This window comes from Cydia amplana, chromosome 23 (assembly GCF_948474715.1).
Source record: "Cydia amplana chromosome 23, ilCydAmpl1.1, whole genome shotgun sequence".
Taxonomy (NCBI): Eukaryota; Metazoa; Arthropoda; class Insecta; order Lepidoptera; family Tortricidae; genus Cydia; species Cydia amplana.
The window spans coordinates 6,414,181-6,436,309 of NC_086091.1; positions in this window are offsets into that span (position 1 = coordinate 6,414,181).

Sequence of the window (22,129 nt, forward strand, 5' to 3'; positions counted from 1 at the left end):
TGTTATTATTCGTTTTTTTGATGCGTTTCATTTAATTCAGCTTCAATAACTGAATTGTTGACATGTCTTACGACATTCTTTTTATTCTTGTCTTCGTCTTTTGTTTTAAACCAGCATGAGTTCTCTGGGTGGTAACGTGGTCCTTTATTTAATTTTTCGCATATTTTACATGCGTTAAGTTCTTCATTTTTAGTATTGCTAGTTTTGTAGCTTCCGACTCTTCTCTTAAACACGTAACTTTTTCTATTTACCATGTGTTCCAGCTTGCTGACCTCATTAAATAAATCAACAGTATCATTTAATATTTCTCTGTCTATCTTGTTTATTATGTATTCCGGCAAACCAGATGCAATTAAATCCACCAAAGTGCCGGCATCAATCGATCTTCTCATATCCAGTAATAGCTTCTCTTTTTTAATAGCATAGTCGAGCAATGAACCGTCTTTATATTTAAATAACATTGCATTCGTAACTGGGTTCCATCCTTTATTTGCAAAAGACTCACAAAATTTCTTTTTCCATTCGGACCAATCCGCGTCCATTGTTAATTTTATGATCATTGAACTAAACCAATCTGCGCAACTCTTGTCCATGAATAGCCTCAATACCTCAACCTTCTTCTCGTCTGCAATTTTAAAACGATCACATTCTCTTTCGAAAATGTCTATCCACTGAACAGCGTTTGAATTCTTGGTTGTAAATTTCTCAATAACAAACTTCTCTGCAATATTTTTCAAACTCTGTTGACGGTTTTCTTGTGTATTCTCTATTAATTTTTCCAATATTTTCCCTAAGGCATCCGTATCTTTTTGAGGTGCGATGGTGGGTTGTTCTTGGTTTAATTCTTCTAAATATCGATCTCCGAATTGTATGTTACCATCCTCGTCTACATAATCTTGCTTAAGTTCTTCGGTCATTGTTATCCAGACTCTTCTTATCTGATATCTCTTAGTTAAACTATTTTTTACTTTAGTATAAGCAGCTGTTTTCAGTATTTCTTTATGATGACCGACTGATTGTAGCTCTTCCGGAATAGCATAGATTTTGTTATCACTCGTAGTTATAGAGGTAACAGAGTAAATATTTGTTTTTCCATCACTTCCCGGCAATATCGTAAATTCGAAGCGAAGTTTCTCCATTTTCGATCGACTTAATAACAAAAATGTCGTTTTATAAGATATTTTATAATCAATAATATGATAGACCAATAATAATGCGTTGCTTTATCTGAAACGTAAAGATTTATTTACTTTGTGTTTTTATCTTTATAACATTCGTAAGAAAAATAACTAAAAGTAAACCTACATACCTGAAACGTAAAGAAACGACATTTAATGTCTATTCGTCCATCGTATGTACACTAAATCAATATTTAATAACTTATCTTGAATAAACGTTTTCTTTACTGCATTTCATATTTTCTCATGACATATGTGACATTATCGACAGCCACGCATCCATAGAGTAGGCGGCGGCCAAATAGGAAAAATAATAAAGTATAAATACTTTTTACATATATATGAATTATGAATTAAATGAAACAGAATAGCCAGTTGCACAAACTATTTGAGACACTAATTAAAGTAACTGAGTAATCCTAAGTATTCAAGAAAGATGAGGGAGCGATAATTATGAAGTAGGATTTTATCCTGTTAATTGTGAATTCACATTGCCTCACATACGAAGGCAGAATTCTCCATCATGAAAAGACTTACAATTAACTAGGCAACGAAAACAGGGCTCTGTGCGAAAACTCTCGAGACCCTGAGTTTCCTAAAAAAAGTATGTGCCAAAAAAAAGAGACAGAGTGACAACACTGTAGATTCACTGTCAATCTGGCGGACAGCGCAAATGCTTGTCCCAATGTGCAATGTGGAAATGCAAGCTGTAAATGGGTAAAGCAACATTATCTTGTCACTCGATGTTATAGAATAGAAATAGAATAGAATTGTCGCCTTCCTGACGGGATTAATATCAAGAAATACATTTAAATGGCGACTCTTCTGAAGAAAATTGAAGATGAAAGTTCTAAGAGGTCTTAAGATTAACCATTCCAAGACCAAAGTAAGGCGATTACGTAAAAGCGAGGTAAGGTATAAGGTCTTGGGTTGATAACCAGTGCCGGTGGTTGCACCACCAAGATACGCCGCAAAGCTGGCATGGCTAAGAATAAGAATGCTGTGGCTAAGGTTAGCCTCGACAAGGTCTGGAAGAATACAGGTATTCGACGTGCAACTAAAGTGCGCTTGGTACGAGCTCTCGTATTTTCAATATTCCAGTATGGTGCCTGTGCCAGTCGTAATACTCAGCAATGTGAAAACGAGAAAGAAGATGCGTCTCAGTGAGGCTGGTGCTTACTGCTTGTACGACAAGAAAACCAATAAATAAAAGTCATAGCATTCCACTATGTCTAGCAAACTTCAAGGATATTTGGCGTTTTGTTTTGTTAAAGTATGTACGTCATTTTTAATACGATAAAAGCCAATGAAATCATGAGAAAGTTGAGAGTTACCGATCGAATCGAAGGTCATTGGGACCAGGTAACCCCTTAATGCAAGCCAGTTATAGCTACGCTATATTCATTTACAAACCCTATTTTAATCACAGTCTATTTAAAACTATACGTAGTTCACTGACTAGCAACCTAGATTGATCAAATTTTCAAGAAAAACAACAAATTAATTATTTTTCTTAAAAAACCTGAAAGTCAAGGTCACGCCGATTTCACGCCGAAAACACGCCGCCGCCGCCGATTTTTTGGCAAACGCCGCCGCCGATCATTTTTTAATCGGCGCACACGTCAAATACCGAGTGATATTAAATATATTAAAAACGGGTCACTCACGTATTTTAAGTCGAAAAACGCTCGACATGTTTCACTTCGTACCGAGAAGTGTCATCAGGAGCTTGCGTTTACGGTGATGGACCGGCGCAGACCGTAAACCACCATCCATCCATCACCCATCACCCATCGTCCATCACCGTAAACGCAAGCTCCTGATGACACTTCTCGGTACGAAGTGAAACATGGCGAGCGTTTTTCGACTTAAAATACGTGAGTGACCCGTTTCTAATATATTTAATATGTCTTTGTCTCACGGAAGTTTTGTTATTAAAATACCGAGTGATTGTAAACTTGTTAATGAATAAATAAATAAATATTATAGGACATTCTTACACAGATTGACTAAGTCCCACAGTAAGCTCAAGAAGGCTTGTGTTATGGGTACTCAGACAACGATATATATAATATACAAATACATAAATACATAGAAAACAACCAAGACTCAGGAACAAATATCTGTGCTCATCACACAAATAAATGCCCTTACTGGGATTCGAACCCAGAACCGCGGCTTCACAGGCAGGGTCACTCCCACTAGTCCAGACCAGTCGGTCAAAAAATGAATTGAACCTACAGAGTATTAATTGTAATCGCCATACGATGAATAATAGTACATTATGATACAAGTGTGCTACGTTGGTCAATACACCCGAGGCGATATTGTGCGCGCCAGCTGGAAGCGAGCGCGCAATAAGAAAGCCGATGTGTGTAATGACCAAAGCACACGCGTTTCATACAACGTTTTTTGACACACTTGCCAGGAAATAAAAACAAATCGTATATATTAATCATATATTGATTGCTAAAACAGTAAAGATACAATTAAAAAAAGTGTAAATACACACAAATTTGATAATTTTATAATGGAAAATGTACGCTAGTTTAATATCTAGGATGATGAGCCTAAAAGCGGTTCTAAGTTCCACGTGAAGCAATAGCGTTAAAAATAAATAAGTCATTTTAAAAACTTTCAAATTCTTCAAATGTTTTTGTCCTGTGTTTCAGTGATCAATCATGCAAGTGGATAAATGCTGATTTTACTTCAAATTGCGCACAGGATTTTTTATACTCGCAGTTATATACGGTTTGATAGGAGGACCCCTTGGCTACGCTTATGTAACACTCGGCAAAGCTTGTACGTTAACGTTCCTGTACTCTTTACACACGTAGATAACCAGGATTCGGAATATTTTTAGCACGGTAAGACTAAAGATATATGGAGTCGTTGTTAACATAAAAATGAAAGTCATACTTTACGAGTCATTTTAAATCTATGTCCTCACTTTAGTCTTACCGTGCTAAAAATACTGCAAAGCCTGTAGATAACATTACACACAAGTGGGTCACAGTCATACACATTTTATAGTTGGTGTTATTTAACTTGTTCATTTTTTTCCTGTACACTCGTAAAGTTAAAAGAATATAGGTAGAGCTAATTTTTACGCTGCACTCTTGCATTTACATTTTTATACTATACTTGAGACTGAAATAAGAATAAAAACCGGCCAAGAGCCGTTGACGTATTAATTAACCTGGATAATTGCAATGCAATCTCAAGGGACCGGCTATTTTTTGTCAATTAACAGGTTTTTCATTTAAGCAGGTCGTGCCAATTAACGAGGTTCAAAAAATCGTTGTTGCAATTATAGAGGTTCTCATTAATAGAGGTTGCGTTCTGAGAAATTGCTTTTATGGAGGTTCAAATAACCATTGAAAGTAGATTCTGGGTTTCTGGTCTGTATATTATATAACTTGCACGTTTACACTTAACTACATTAGTTACTGCTTATAATCATTTGGGTTTTTTTAATAATCCCTTGAATTGTAGAAGTAAGTTTTATTGGAATGTAAAAAGCATATTATGTTTTTGATTTAATCAAAACTATTTCACCTACTAGTCTGTGATGATACCCAATTAATAAATTGAATTCTGGGTGAAGATTTAAAATAAAATTATCATTGCTATTAAAATATTGTTTCTGCTCTCTTCAAGTCTACATTATTTCAATTACAGAGGTCTTACTTATAGACTCGTGTCAATTATAGAGGTATTAAGAAGAGCTAAAATAATGGATTTTTTTGCACAGTGTCTTAGTTGCGATGTGGTCAATTACAGAGGTAAAATTACGAAAAGCACTAAAATCTAAATTTCAATTATAGAGGTTCAAAAATTTCAATTATAGAGGCCTTTTGGTCTCAAGGGACCGGGACCGGACCTTTGGTTGCAATTATTGAGGTTTTGCATTTATCCAGGTGTCAATTAACCAGGTTTCACTGTATATCTCAGGACTGGCCTTACGGGCAATAAGAATGGAGCATGAATGGGCCAGTACAGCGGTGTAACACCGCTACAACGCGATTGGGTGACGAGTTCGCACCACGCGTGCGATTAGTCGCAACTAGTTGCGTTAGACTGCACGATTGGCTAGAATTTGTGAGTGACACCGCTGAACTAGTACCATTTTTAGTGCACGTAAGGCCAGTTCTGAGATATATATCAATGCCATGAGCATGTTGGGCCACGCTCAGGTACAATACTACACATGCACGCATAGATAGCAAATTCTGCCGTAGTTGGACAAAAAATTAAAATTCAATAATTAGACCTTTACTATTATGGCCTGGCGTGGCTTGGTATCTAACGTTGAAACCCTCAGGCCGTACTTAGATGTTAGCAGGCCTAGCGGGCGTCGCCTCGATGAGTTAGCAAGATGCCTTATGGAGGCTTCGAATGACCAGAGGGGTCACCTGTATTTTGGAGGATCAGAGTGATAATTCTGCCAGCCTTCTCAGCTCAGCCTTGAAATCCAATAGGGCAGAGTGACGCTGTTTTGTGTCAGAGGCCAAGATCCTCTTTGGGTCACTGAGCCAGTGATGTATGTATGTATAAGGCTAATCGAGGCTTAAATATATAATTATGTATCGCATATAAGTGAACTGATATGGCATTTACCTCGATAAGGCATTTTTTATTAGGCATGTACCTACTTGCTGGCATGTAATTTACATTTCTCTAATAATGTAGCGTTAGGCCATAACAATAAGAGTCTATTTCATATTAATATTTACCTCGACTACGGCAGGAACTGCTATCTACGTATGTTGTAACGTTAGCGTCTTGACGCTCCTTGAATGATCAATTTTGTCATAAATTACACTAAGAATAATCTTAAAACTAAATAAATTATATTAGGTAAAACCAAAATATAAGTGCCTAACTAAATAAATAATTCTATAGTAATGTTTGCTCGTGTGGTGATGTAGGCGCTTATCCAGCGCGAAACACGTATGTGACGTATGTATCGTCATCGCGGGACGCGAGGGGTGTCCGTGCATGGAGCTCGGCCATTTGGACTTCCGCGGCGGCGCGATGTGTTCGCTCCAGCTAAATTTTTAATAATGGTCTCATGCAACCTTTCCAAAATGTGCCGTCGGAAATAGTTATTTGTACAACAAGAGATCAAAGTTTGATATTTCTTCGAGTGCTTATTTTGAGTCCCGTGCAAGCGAAAGATTCTATAATAGATTCACGAGCGTAGCGAGTGAATCTAATTTAGAATCTTGAGCGTAGTAAGGGACTCAAAAGCGCACGAGATGTAAATAACTTTGATCTCGTGTAGTACACAACATTTTTCACCTCAGCAGTGAGAACATATTAGAGAACCCGAAAAATGTATTCCTTCTTCATCACTTACCTCTATTCACTCATGTTTTCTTAAGATATACCAGCAATTAAATTTTCACCTCAGCAGCTCGAACAAGGGTACTTTGCTACTTAAAAACAGTGAGCAAAATCGCATTTTGCTCACTGAGTGAGCAAAATCGCATTTTGCTCATTTTGTCTCACTCGGTGAGCAAAATGCGATTTTGCTCACTGTTTTTAAGTAGCAAAGTACCCTTGTTCGAGCTGCTGAGGTGAAAATTAATTAATTGCATTAGAAACTTTCATGTTCTAAATATATTTTGTGCGTTAGTGTTTTCCCCCGCTCGGGTGAGTGTTGCAAAATTATATTTTATAGCTACTATGTGCTAATTATATCATTAGATAGTTATTTCTTCCTAATAAGGTGTGTGCCTAGCTTAATTAGTAGTTAAGATCCTTTTATTACGCTTCGCCGCAGTAATTCTGTGCAATTGGTTTCCTTTGTTCCTTGTAACGTAATGAATTTCTACCCTCTTGCCTAAAAAGTGAAATCTTGATTTGCGATTTCCAAATAAATGTGTAGATTAAATACAACTAGAGTAAAACTTAATTGCTATAGGTTAACATTATTGTTTTTCAATATAAATTCCACTTTACATGTTTTGAATTTAATAGTTTTCACTGCATAAGTACTTACTCCATAGTACTGAGTTGATTTTGTATGTTTCTACCACATCACTGATCACTATTTAATGCTTTGAGCTTGCCTTCCTGCTTTCTGCACTTTCATCTTGCGCTTTTCCTTCACGCGGCGAAATGTTGCAGGCAGTAACGCAAAATCGGACATTTTACTAAATGTCCAATAATGATAAATTCCAGGGGTCCTACCACCTACACTACCAACACTGGCTCCAGAGTCCACCTGCTGCCCTGCTGACCCGTGAAGACCTCAAGGCCGTGACGTCACCACCACTTACATGCGCAACCACCACAGCATCAAGCGCACAGCAGGGAAGTGGCACTCGTTCATAAGTGCGTGCAAGTGAATGCGGGCTCGCTTTAAATTGTATAAAGAACCACCTCTGAGATCTATTAATCTACCTACCCTCAACTTTGGTTATTTTTACAAAATCATTTTCTTTGTTTTTAATATAGTTTTTTTTATTATGTACTAGCTGTTTTACTGCCTAGAACACTAATAACAGCTAAACTGTCACATGGCGCCCAATAATAGGTTTCGAGCCGTATTCACTTGTGCTTGCTGTAGTATTATCTAGTAATCTTTGGTGTTGGCTGTTTCTTTTAGCTATAAGTCTTTCCTAGTGATCATCAAAACTGTGCTTATAAACGTTAATGATATTTTTACATATTGGCTACTTACTACTTTTGAAATTTTCTTCTTCTACCCACATTTTGTTGATCATTGTTAACTAGCTAGTTTTTAAGTGATTTCTACTACTTTCTGCTTCTTTGTATTTCTGTGTTCTTCTGAAAATAATTTTCTGCTATTATTCTTAATTGTAATTTGTATATTGCAACACGCACCTACGGGCTAAACATGTCTTACCAAATTAAATATATCTCATTGCAAAAGGCAGAGTTAGAGTACGAGGTTGGTGTCAGGGGTGATCGGCACATCAAAGACTTAAAACTTACTAACTATAGGTCCTAGAGCCTTAAATTGATTTGTTCTAGTTCTATGGGTAAATATTTCTATTCAAAAAAACGACTGCGTCGGTCTCATTCTAGTATCATGCGTTCCCATTAAAACTATTTTTTTTTCACGAATACACTAAGGGTACAGTGTTGAAACCTCTACCAGGTTCATTACTATAATCTCTCGGTATTAAAAGAAATACAGTATCTACCTACTGATATTTTTGTACTATTAAATATATAAAAATTTTAAGTAACTAAGGGTACAGTGTTGAAACCTCTACCAGGTTCATTACTATAATCTCTTGGTATTAAAATAAATACAGTATCTACCTACTGATTTTCTTGTACTATTAAATATATAATTTTTTTTTCTAAGAATTAATACTCCAAATAGGACCGCAAAGATATAAAAGAATGAGACCGCTAAATATTTTAACATCTATTGTTGGCTATCAGCGAGTAAAAGTAAAAAAATACAATTACTCTGTATGAAAGGGGCTGGAAGCATACTCTAATATGCAACGGCGTTCTAAAAGACGAAGAATGAGAGATTGGTACAAATGTGTGAAGAATGTGGCAAATTAGTGCTCAGGGCGGATAGCTAATGAGTCAGTATAGCGATAGAGGATTTTACCTAGGTAAAACCCTTCCCAATCAAGGGGGGTATGTAACGTTAGCGTCTTGACGCTCCTTGAATGATCAATTTTGTCATAAAATACACTAAGTGTGCGGGTTGCGGGTTGGCGCTGATGTTAAAACGTCCGGAGAGTAGTAGCAAAAGGTGTTTATTGTATTACAATGTTCAATGTTAGAGTTCAAAATGTTAAATAAGTTAAATCTAAAATGTTATAATGTTAGTAAAAATAGTGAATGTTAATTTCGAATGCACCCGGTCGCGATGGTCCCGAAAAGTACACTAAAAGTAGTTTTACTGTAAATTATTGAGTAATGCATCTTTTGCTGACTAGACGCACGCGCCGCACGAGGCTTGAAACGTGTTAAGGTGCATTGCACCGAACATCTTGACAGGGGCAAACGATGAGATGGGATGAGTTGCTAAGATATTTAAGTGATACAAGGATGATCAACAATGTTTCTAAATCTAAGTAATTATTTTCTAAACGATGTTTGTCGGAACACTGGCGAGCAACTTCTGTCCACTTGCTTCAATTCAATGTTTTCAAGTTTATCACACTTTTCCACTTTTTTCACATTTGCACTGCACTTATCACTATCACTGACGCTGCAATGACGTGCCAGCCCGCGGCGTCCGCGAGGGCTGCGCGTGCGCGGAGCGGGGGACGGCTCCTGTGCCTGGCCCTGCTCGGCGACACGTACTGGATCAGCTGCTCCTTGTGGTTCCGTAATTATCGATGGTGGTGCTACTTTGAGCTTCCACTGGCAGCGCATCTTTCGGCTCGGGTTCTTGACTCTCCAAGTTCTTCTTGAAATTGAGGTTTCATTGGAATGCGTACTTCATACCTTCCGTCGGGTCTCCTCTTCGTGTTTTCTTGATAATGTTTGATGCATTCCTGATCCTCTTGAGATAAATCTCCTTCTTCTGTAATTTCCTCTACCTCCCAAAATTGTTTGATGTCTTCTAAATTGTTAATTACTACGTTACAGTTGAAGGTACGAGCATTACCACTTATCATCCACCCTAGTTGAGTTTGCTGTAGCAGAGGCTGAGTATAGTCCTCTCCTTTAATCATTCCATCCATAATAATCTGATGGTAGACTTCGGCTCCAAGCAGTAAGTCTATGGGTCGCTTTACGTAGAATTGGGGATCGGCAAGATTTAGGTTCTGTATAACAGACCACGATGGCTTGGGGAATGTTCTGTTAGGTAAATCGTCCATGAGGTCTTTCACAATGAAAACTTCAACATAGAAAGCAAAATCGTTGTAAAGCGAAGCGCCTTCTATAATCCTTTTCCCTTTGTAGCTGTTTTGTTTCTTTCCAACACCGTTGAAAATCCCATTAAACTTCTCGCTCTTTAAATCTAATAGTTGTACGGCCTGCTGAGTCATAATCGACATTTGACTCCCTTGATCAATGAATGCTCTAAGTGTTGTATAAGTTCCATCACCAGCCTTAACCTTAATCAGGGCTGTTGCTAACAAAACTTTAGGGATGGCACCTCCCTGAGTTTGATCCCTTTTATCGTCGTTATCTTCTACGGCCCAAGAAGGTGCTCCCGCTGTTAAGTGTCGCACTACCTGAGACAAAGGTTCTGGCGCTAGCGCCTGATAACCCGCGCTTAAAACAGAATTAAGCACCGAATAAGTCTGTTTTGCACTTTCATAAGTACGGTTCGCATAGTAGGGATGAGACTGACTCTCGATCATTCCTATCTGTTCATGATTAAATTCAAATTCTCGCCACAAGCTACTCAATTGTTCTAACCGTTTCTTAAAATATTCGGGCTTCGTCTTTCTCTCTGCACTATCTTTCTTAAAGTTAGTAAGCATAGACTCAATGGTGCGCTGAATTTCCTCTTGACGGATCACGCTCGCCATCTTGATGTTTTGTTTGTTAGTAAAATAGGAAAGATCTTACTTGAGAATCTTCTATGTATGTCGTTACTGAACACTCCTGCCTCGGCTCGCTGCTGTTGTTGTTGGCTACGCCTTTCCTTCAGTCACCGCTCACCCACAAAATGTTCACCAGTTCAATCACTTCACTCACTACTTTAAATTAATTTTATAGCGCGCGAAGTCCACGTTCGAAGGACCAATGTGCGGGTTGCGGGTTGGCGGTGATGTTAAAACGTCCGGAGAGTAGTAGCAAAAGGTGTTTATTGTATTACAATGTTCAATGTTAGAGTTCAAAATGTTAAATAAGTTAAGTCTAAAATGTTATAATGTTAGTAAAAATAGTGAATGTTAATTTCGAATGCACCCGGTCGCGATGGTCCCGAAAAGTACACTAAAAGTAGTTTTACTGTAAATTATTGAGTAATGCATCTTTTGCTGACTAGACGCACGCGCCGCACGAGGCTTGAAACGTGTTAAGGTGCATTGCACCGAACACTAAGAATAATCTTAAAACTAAATAAATTATATTAGGTAAAACCAAAATATAAGTGCCTAACTAAATAAATAATTCTATAGTAATGTTTGCTCGTGTGGTGATGTAGGCGCTTATCCAGCGCGAAACACGTATGTGACGTATGTAATGTATGTATAGTCATCGCGGGACGCGAGGGGTGTCCGTGCATGGAGCTCGGCCATTTGGACTTCCGCGGCGGCGCGATGTGTTCGCTCCAGCTAAATTTTAAATAATGGTCTCATGCAACCTTTCCAAAATGTGCCGTCGGAAAATTAATTAATTGCATTAGAAACTTTCATATTCTAAATATATTTTGTGCGTTAGTGTTTTCCCCCGCTCGGGTGAGTGTTGCAAAATTATATTTTATAGCTACTATGTGCTAATTATATTATTAGATAGCTATTTCTTCCTAATAAGGTGTGTGCCTAGCTTAATTAGTAGTTAAGATCCTTTTATTACGCTTCGCCGCAGTAATTCTGTGCAATTGGTTTCCTTTGTTCCTTGTAACGTAATGAATTTCTACCCTCTTGCTTAAAAAGATTTGCGATTTCCAAATAAATGTGTAGATTAAATACAACTAGAGTAAAACTTAATTGCTATAGGTTAACATTATTGTTTTTCAATATAAATTCCACTTTACATGTTTTGAATTTAATAGTTTTCACTGCATAAGTACCTACTTACTCCATAGTACTGAGTTGATTTTGTATGTTTCTGTTTCTACCACATCACTGATCACTATTTAATGCTTTGAGCTTGCCTTCTTGCTTTCTGCACTTTCATCTTGCGCTTTTCCTTCACGCGGCGAAATGTTGCAGGCAGTAACGCAAAATCGGACATTTTACTAAATGTCCAATAATGATAAATTCCAGGGGTCCTACCACCTACACTACCAACACTGGCTCCAGAGTCCACCTGCTGCCCTGCTGACCCGTGAAGACCTCAAGGCCGTGACGTCACCACCACTTACATGCGCAACCACCACAGCACCAAGCGCATAGCAGGGAAGTGGCACTCGTTCATAAGTGCGTGCAAGTGAATGCGGGCTCGCTTTAAATTGTATAAAGAACCACCTCTGAGATCTATTAATCTACCTACCCTCAACTTTAGTTATTTTTACAAAATCGTTTTTCTTTATTTTTAATATAGTTTTTTTATAATGTACTAGTTGTTTTAATTTCTAAAATTCTAAACAACAGCTAAACTGTTACAATGTAATTATGTATTGTTTACATGAAACAACTGAACTGATTTTGATAAATGAGGTGTCAATTTATTTGTCTTTGTAGCCCAGGTCACAAAAGCCACATTTTATTTTAACCGACTTTGAAAGGAGGAGATTAGGTACTTAAAGAAACAGTATTTTGCTTACTTATCAAGTAAATTATTATTTTTTTAATTAAGGTTCCATTCGAAAATGTTTTTTCATGTACATATTTTATATAATGTTCATTCATTTAATACTCGATAATTAGAACTATTCTTTGCATAATATGAGCGCATTAAGGTAGAATTGTTGGCGCGCTTTAGTTTTTTTCCACAACTTCCACAGTTTTGATCGGAAATGTAAAATTTAAATTGTGATGTATAGTTGAATAACTGGTTGTTTAAATATTATACGCAACATTTTTTTGACGATTTTAGTTTAGCTATAAAATCGATATATATCTACTTTTTCCATAAAAAGTGGTATTTCTTTGTTTCTATCTCTGAAACTATACATTTTTTTTACAATGTTTAGGTGAATCATACTAAATTTAATAACCTTTCATTACATGTAACACACATGTATGTGTGACTCATAGTATAGCTATAATTTACATTTTACGAAATTCGGCAGTGATTATTTGTATGACGTCATTATTCGTGACTGGGGGACAATAAAGATGGTCTCCCAGTAGTTTTAGAACCCAGGTCATATTGCTAATAACATACTAGAAGCTTACGCGGATTATCCTGAAAATGACCAATTTGGATTTTTTTAACTTTAACTTTAATTTGTATGGGAAAATATCTACATTTTGATGCATAGTTTCCACATATTTGATCCAGTTTTGACTTTATTGATATCAACGTATGGCGTCAGACGTCGTCTTTAATTTTGTAGTACATTGCTTTAACATTCGACTTTTGGTTTGGTTGTAAAACCCAAATAATTGAATATTTTTTTACATCATTTTGATTCTTTTGTAAATGGCTCTTAAACGGCTGTATATTTTGGTACACACTGTATAAATGAAATATAGCATATTTAACTGGCTTTCATTCAATATCCCACACGATGCGCCATGCATAGTTTGGGTGCAATATGCAATATTTTCAACGAAGCGGGAGTCATTTTGATGACGTCATTCCGCTGAAGTAGATGGCCGGCGCCGCTGTCTCCCGGAAGTTTTGGAGACCCAATACCATGCCCAACAACATACTAAAAGTTGGTAGCGGTTTCCGGATCTGAACTATCTCATCGACCGTTTCCCATAAGGCATAGTACTAATAAAATTGTGTTATGTGTAAATCAAATGAAGGAGCTCATTTTGAGAATTTCAAATAAGTACTTATATTTTTTTATAATTTTAAAATAAATAGGTTTTATTTCCGAAACTGCAGTCAAGTGTGAGTCGTATTTAATGTACTGAACCCTTGGAACGCGAGTCCGACTCGCACTTGGCCGGTATTTTAGGTACAATTTTGCCCGCTATTCAATATATCTGTGTCTGAACCACATCCAATTCGTAATTGTTAATTATCGACGAATGCGCGACGAATATCCAATTATCTGATAACCGACGCTTAAATACTTCAATAGCTACAAACTTGCGGTGGAGTACAGCAGTCACCATGCGTGTTTTACTTCTGTTATCGTTGCTGGCGGGTCCTCTTATAATTCCATGCAAACATCTGAGCCGCAGAGAGGAGGTAAGTTGAAAAGTTCTTCGTGATCTTCACAAATGCTTTTAAGATAGGACCTACAACATTCATTTAAAAAAAAATGAAATAAAAAAACTGGCGCCTAAAAATAGCAATCGCTCATCTTTAATTTTTACATAAACCAGAATCAGAATCAAATAACTTTATCAGCACTCGAGTTGCCTGCCGTGCTCGGGTACCTACTTTTGTCCATCAATAGACACTAACCATACCCATCCATACCTAATTATCTATACAGGGCGTCCCACAGCTATGCCACATGGAGGGAAAGTACCCTGAATATTGTAGATGGAACATTTTACTGAAAGAAGACATTATTTTAAATTTAAAAACAATTTAAACTGCATTCATGATTTTTAAATAATTACATGGTTGAACCGGGAATCGAACCCGCTACACTAGAAAAAAAACACCCTGTAGCTTTTTCATCCCGATCGAAAGGCTTCATCATAAGGATTATTTTTTGCTAAATAACATAGTGTCAGAAACTAAAGGAAGACCATGAATTTTAACATTTGATGTGAAATTTAGCGAAATAATCAAAAGAGAGCGGCTTTGTATTCAACAGAATGACACTCATTTTGAGCATTTGATTAATTAAATTGGTTAATTTGAATTAAAAATGTTAAAATTCATGGGTTTCTTTTTATTACCGACACTATGTTATTTAGCAAAAAATAATCCTTATGATGAAGCCTTTCGATCGGTATGAAAAAGCTACAGGATGTTTTTTTTTCCGTGTAGCGGGTTCGATTCCCGGTTCAACCATGTAATTATTTAAAAATCTATGAATGCAGTTTAAATTGTTTTTTAAATTAAAATAATGTCTTCTTTCAGCAAAATGTTCTATCTACAATATTCAGGGTACTTACCCTCCATGTGGCATAGCTGTGGGACGCCCTGTATATATAAATGCACGTGTCCTGACTGATTCATCAACGCGGAGCCGAAACTACAAAAGCTAGAAAGTTGAAATCTGCACACTAAGTTGCATTTATAAAGTGTACCAAAGATAAGAAGCGATTTTGAGAAATTCAACCCCTAAGTGGGTTAAAAAGTGGTTAAAAGTTTGTATGGGGTTCAAATTTTATTTTAAGTTAGGAATTAGAAACTTCGCTAAAAGATATATTATTAAAATACAAGAAAACGAATTTCAGCGTTATTGAAAATTCATTCCCTAAAGTGGTGAAAAGTGGGTTGAAAGTTTGTATGGAGATCAACATTTTTTTTGACTGCGGGACTTGAAACTTTGTATATTGGCATATTATTCAAATACAAGAAAAGTAATTTCAACGTTTTTAAAAATTCGTCCCCTAACAGGGTTAAAAATGGGTTGAAAGTTGGAATCCATTACAAATTCTTTGAAACTTCTTATAAAGGCATAATATAAGTTAACAAAATAACATTAATTGAACGTTATTAAAAATTCAACCCCTAAGGGGGTTAAAAATGGGATGAAAGTTTGTCTTGGGGTTCAAATTTTACTGTAAGCTAGGAACTTGAAACTTCGTAAAAAGGTATTATAATAAAAGGGAAGAAAACTAATTGCAGCGTTTTTTTTAATTCATCCCCTAAAAGAGTTAAAATGGGGTTGAAAGTTTGTATGAGGCTCAAATTTTATTTTAAGCGAGGAACTTGAAACTTCGTAAAAAGGTATTTTATTAAAAGAGAAGAAAACTAATTTCAGCGTTTTTGAAAATTCATCTCTCAAGGTGGTGAAAAAGGGGTTGAAAGTTTGTATGGGGGTCAAACATTTTTGTGAGTGCGGGGATTGACTCTTTATATAAAGGCATATTATTAGAATACAAGAAAAGTAATTTCAGCGTTTTTAAAAATTCATCCTTTAAAAGGGTTAAAAAGGGGTTGAAAGTTTGTATGAGGTTCACATTTTATTTTGAGCTAGGAACTTGAAGCTTCGTAAAAAGGTATTTTATTAAAAGAGAAGAAAACTGATTTCAGCGTTTTTGAAAATTCATCTCTCAAGTTGGTGAAAAAGGGGTTGAAAGTTTGTATGGAGATCAAACATTTTTTGTGAGTGCAGGGCTTGAATCTTTGTATAAATATATATTATTAGAATACAAGAAGACTTATTCCAGCGATTTGAAAATTCATCCATCAAGGTGGTAAAAAAGGGTTGAAAGTTTGCATCAGAAGCGAAATTTTTTGTTTAAATAGGTAGGTAGTTGACTTGAAAATCTTCTAAATGGGTGGAGAGGGATTCTATCGAGAACATTTTTTTTCAGTTAGGGCTTGAAACTTCATCCGTTAGGGCATGGCAAATAAAGAAGAAGAAGACTATTGCTGCATAATCCTCTATACTTATTTAAGTAGAATATATTACCACCAACATACAAATCCACGCGAACGAAGTCGCGGGCAACAGCTAGTACTATATACGTCTATTATACACATATTAGACATGTAGGTGCCTAATCGATGTATACCCGGTACCAGGGAGAGGGAGTACGCGGTCAGGGAGCGGGAGCGGTGCGCGGCGGGGCGGCGCGCACGGCCACGCAGGCAGCGCATAAACTGATCCAGCGAGGCCATCACACCATACCGCTCGCGATGAGTCCAAATAGTCCAAAGCAGGTTTGTGTGAAACACACCTTAATAAACGTAGGTTTGGTATTATGACATTTAAATAACACTTGCACAGTCTCGGCTATCAAGTTAGCTTGTGCTAACTCTATTTTCTTTTTACTTTTATCTAGATCGATCCAACAAAGCCGACTCGCAAAGAACTCCAAGCATATCAAAGAGTAAGTTACAGTTAGATCTAAATCTACGAGTATACAGGGTGCTTCCTGTAACAGGAGCAATAAATTAAACTGTAGGCTGTACTCCTCAAACTGACCAACATTTGTTCAGCAACTTTTAAAAATTATGAATCCTTTAGACTTCCTCTTTTTCATACAAAATAAATATTGCCTTCAATGTACGCTGACATCAGTGGGTTTGACGTTGCTTGTCACGCTTTAAACATAACAAAATTTGCAATACATTGCGTCTTAGAATAAACTTGTAATAAAAATCAAAACCTGAGTTATTTTCAAAAGTTGCTGAACAAATGTTGGTCAGTTTGAGGAGTACAGCCTACAGTTTTATTTATTGCTCCTGTTACAGGAAGCACTCTGTATAATTATTAATTACTGACATTATCTGTTATTTTGACTTATGTATTTGTATGAAAGGGATAAAACATAATTTAACTAAATCAGGCCCGTACAGTTTTTTGAATCCTTGGGCGTTAATATTTACCGTTCTTTAAAAATATCCCTGCTAACATAAGACTTTTTACTTTCGTAAAATGTTCCTCTTTAATATATAGTGAATAGGGTTCGCAATCCGGATCCGAAATGTATGAAATTATCCGTATCTGGATCCGGATCCGCGGCTACTCCCATACATTTCGGATCCGGCGTGCAAACCCTAATAGTGAAACTTCTTTAATTCTAACCTCGATAAGCTGAAATCCTGGTTAACAAAAAGTAATATCCTTCTCTTTCCTCCAAATTCCAACATTTCTATAACCCAAAATATATAAGTTCATATCAAAGATTCTCGTCACGCCATTGCAGTACAATTTTATTTTCACCACATCAGCTCGGAAAGGCTTACTTTGCACTTCAAAAGCGGATAGCAAAGTTGCACTTTGCTATCATTAATTCACAAGTTTAGTAATCAAATGCAAATAAAGAGTTATTTTCTTATGTGGTGTAACCACTATACTTCTATTAAATGCATGTATATAATAATAAATAATATCATGTTTATAAGTATTTTGTATTGTTTTTGTAAGTGTTTTTGTATTTTATTTTTATATCCATATTATAAAATAACCTAACTTAAGACCAAAAATAAATAAAGAAAAATAATATCATAATATTTACTTATATACATAACTAGCATGTAATATTAATAGCGAATATTTATAACACTAAACATAAATAATAAAGATACACATACAGTAAATATAAATAAATAAATACAATATATATAAATATAAATACATAAATAAATATATAAGAACATTCACTCTCACTATAGTAATTCACATGCAATATATATAAATAAACATATTAAAATCAACATCAATACAAACAAATTATCCTATCTTTTGTGTCGAAACTCCGGACGCGGTGGACAGGCTGCCGTGACGTCACACCAGTAAACCGGCTCGACGAGGCGCGCTCCCGCGCCGGCCGCGCTGCCCGCCACGCCAGTCAGACTCACAACTTGACGGCGAATGCATGCCGCTCCGCGCTGCGCCCGCGCCCGCTTATCGCTTACGACTACGCATTTGTTTACATTATCTTTCCTTCGCTTGTGCTTGAGACTATGTACCGCTTTACCACAATACAGCTGTGAAAGTGATTCGGTTGTTTTCTTTGGAGTCAGATCCCGTTACCACGACCACACTGGTGACCCCTATTTTGGACAAAGGTCGCAGCTTTCTTCTGGATAATCGCAATACTGGACTCGCCGTCGCTGAAGTTCTGGATAGTGAAAGTTTAAAGGCACGCCAACAACTAAGAGAGCTTCTGTATGAAGCGCGTAAAAAAGGAAATCATGCCGTAATACGGAACAATATATTACTTATAAATGGACAGAAATATAATCCGCCCTTAGCACCTCAAACATCATCACAATCACAACAGCAAACCGAAGTGCAACAGAAGCTGCTCCAGTTTAGCGCTGAACAGACGCACAACCTGGATAGCCAAAATACGCAAAATAAAGGCAACACTCGCCCGGAACAGACCTACATAAACGACGCTAACTGTGGTAAAGTTGCTGAAAGCTCCCAGCAGCCTGGTAAATCCATGCAACTTATCCAGTCTCCAAAGCCTGCGGAACCTAGAAACTCTGCCGCTAGCTGCCTCCAGGAGGACTCGAATCCATGCATAACAGAAGATCGGACTTTTCGTACCTCAACATAATACCTTTTGTGTATTCCATCAAAACATAGCTGGAATACTATCAAAAATAGACGAATTAGAACTAATTATAGATAGTTTTAAAAACGAAGGAACAGTCCCTAATGTAATCTGCTTCTCAGAAACATTCCTTTGCTCCGGTACAGAAAATAATCTGGTTCTTAAGGATTATGAACTTGTGTCATTTTTCTCTAGACCTAAGAAACGAGGTGGTGTCGCTATAATGGTTAATAAATCTCTGGATGCGGAGGACCTGCCCATCATACAAACATTCTCATTGCAACGAGACTTTGAATGCTGTGGTATCGAAATATTTAACTGTAATCTAATAGTAGTATGTATATATAGAACTCCTGATTCAAATATTGACGCATTTTTTGAACAACTAAATAAATTGCTAAACTTTTTACGATCTAAAACTAGAAAAAAGATAATAATATGCGGTGATTTTAATATCAATACATTGATTGTAAATAGAACGACCAAATATTATCATAGTATACTTGAAAATTATAATATGTTTAGCCACATAAACGAACCTACTCGTAAAAACAACTGTATAGATCACATAATAAGTAACTTAAAAACCGCGCAAGGTGCAACACTACAACTGGGCTTATCAGACCACGACACCGCTCAAATAATTACATTCCCCACCTATATAAAAAAATATGTACGAGAATGGTATGTTACAAAAAGAGATTATAGCGAAGAAAATATTCTCCTGTTTAAAAACTATATGAAGCAACTCTCATTTTCAGAAATCTACGATGAGGAATGTCCAGATGAAGCTTTTACAAAATTTCACAACTTACTTGTTCTATTCCATAATCTTTGTTTTCCCGTAATAAAAATAAAAATAACTAACAAAACTAAAAAAACTAAGTGGATCACAAAATCACTCAAACGCTGTTGTGCAACGAAGAGAAAACTTTTCCTTAAGTATCAAAGATGTAAGCAAAATAGAGACCTTAATAAACAACAATTACATAATTATACTAGAATACTTAAGAAATGCATTTCTTATTCCCAGAAGATTCATAATAACAAATTTATATCAAATTCATCTAACAAATGCAAAGCTGCGTGGAATGTCATCAAGGGTAGTCAGAGTCAGCAATGCAAAAAAGAAATTCTTAACGTTACAGATAGACAAGGAACACAAATACATACTCCTCAAGAAATTGCTGAAGAATTTAACGACTACTTTATTAATATCAATCAAAAATCTACAACTTCTAAAGCTAATACTCTGACATTTAATAGTCAACAACATAGTATATTTCTATCTCCAACCGACCCGTGTGAAATATATAAAATAATATGCTCGCTTCGTAACACCTCCTCTACCGGATTTGACGAAATACCGACTAAAATTATAAAAAGTATCTCATTTATACTATCATTCCCCTTATCGTACCTGATAAACATATCGTTCGAAAAAGGCATTTTCCCCACGATACTAAAAAAGTCTGTGGTTAAACCAATATTTAAAAAAGGTGACAAATCGGTACTAGGGAATTATCGTCCAATCACTCTGATTCCGGTTATAGCCAAAATATACGAAAGGGTAATGTACAATAGAATAGAAAGTTTTCTAGACAAATTTAATATCTTAAGAGATGAACAAAATGGCTTCCGGAAAAGAAAATCCACGACACTGGCATGTTTTAACTTAAATAATATAATCACAGATTGCATAGACAAGGGAATCCCAGTAGGAGTGCTACTATTAGATATGTCAAAAGCTTTCGACACCGTTTGTCACCGCCGGCTACTAAATAAACTAGAACGTTATGGAATTCGAGGACCAGCATACTCCTGGATCAGAAGTTACCTATCTGAGAGAAAGCAGTGCACTCAAATCGACAGAATACAAAAAAATAAACTAAAATCACACAAGTCCAAGTACAAAATAAATGAATACGGAGTGCCACAAGGCAGTATCTTAGGCCCGTTACTATTTGTTATTTACGTCAATGACTTACCTGAATCAACGCAACATACCTCTATTTTATTTGCTGATGATACCACAATAATCGTTAAGGGTACCGATACAAACACATACGAGCATAATGTAAATAAGGCGTTAAATGATGTAATTACTTGGCTTAAAGATAATAACCTATCAATTAATCTGAACAAAACGAAATTTATACAGTTTAGGTCATACAAGGCACAGCCACAGCAAATAAAAGTTTTACACGACAATGTTGAAATAGAAGAAGTTGAGGAGTCTATTTTCTTAGGCATCACACTAGATACGCACTGTAATTGGAAAAAACATGTGGATAATGTATGCAAAAAAGTCAACAAATTTATTTTTGTACTATGGCGACTTAAGGAAACAGTTTCGCAAAAAACGGCCCTCATAACATATCATGCCTATATCGAGTCCGTATTAAGATACGGTGTCCTCCTATGGGGGAACTCGGTGGAAGTAGATCGAGCATTTATAGCTCAAAAAAAATGCATACGAACGATATATGGCAAAAAACAAAGAGATCCATGCCGATCTATTTTTACTGAGCTTAAACTGCTAACACTCCCATGTCTGTATATATATGAGGCAGCGGTATTTATAAAACAGAATTTAGAACTTTTTCCATTATTTAACAACTTGACGAATAGATCACTCAGGCAATATCAAATGACGCTACCTCCATGCAAGTTAAAAATAAGACAAAAAAGTGCATATTATATGTGTATAAAAATTTTCAATCATATTCCCGCATCTATTAAGACACTTCCAGACGTCGAGTTTAAAAATACATTCAAAAACATTTTATGTAACGCATGCTTCTACACGCTTGACGAATATTTTAGTTATAAGTTTCAGTAATTACCCATATAATTTTATACCTATATAGAACCGTTGACATTCGACAATTGTAATTTGAAATTTAATGTAATAATAACATGCATGGCTTGCAACATTAGATACTATTATACTATTAGATATTAAGGGTTACATTAGCATAATATGCTTAGTACTTAAGATATTGCATGCACGCAATTAATGTTCACATACATGGCTTTGTCATGTCATGGAAAAACAATTTT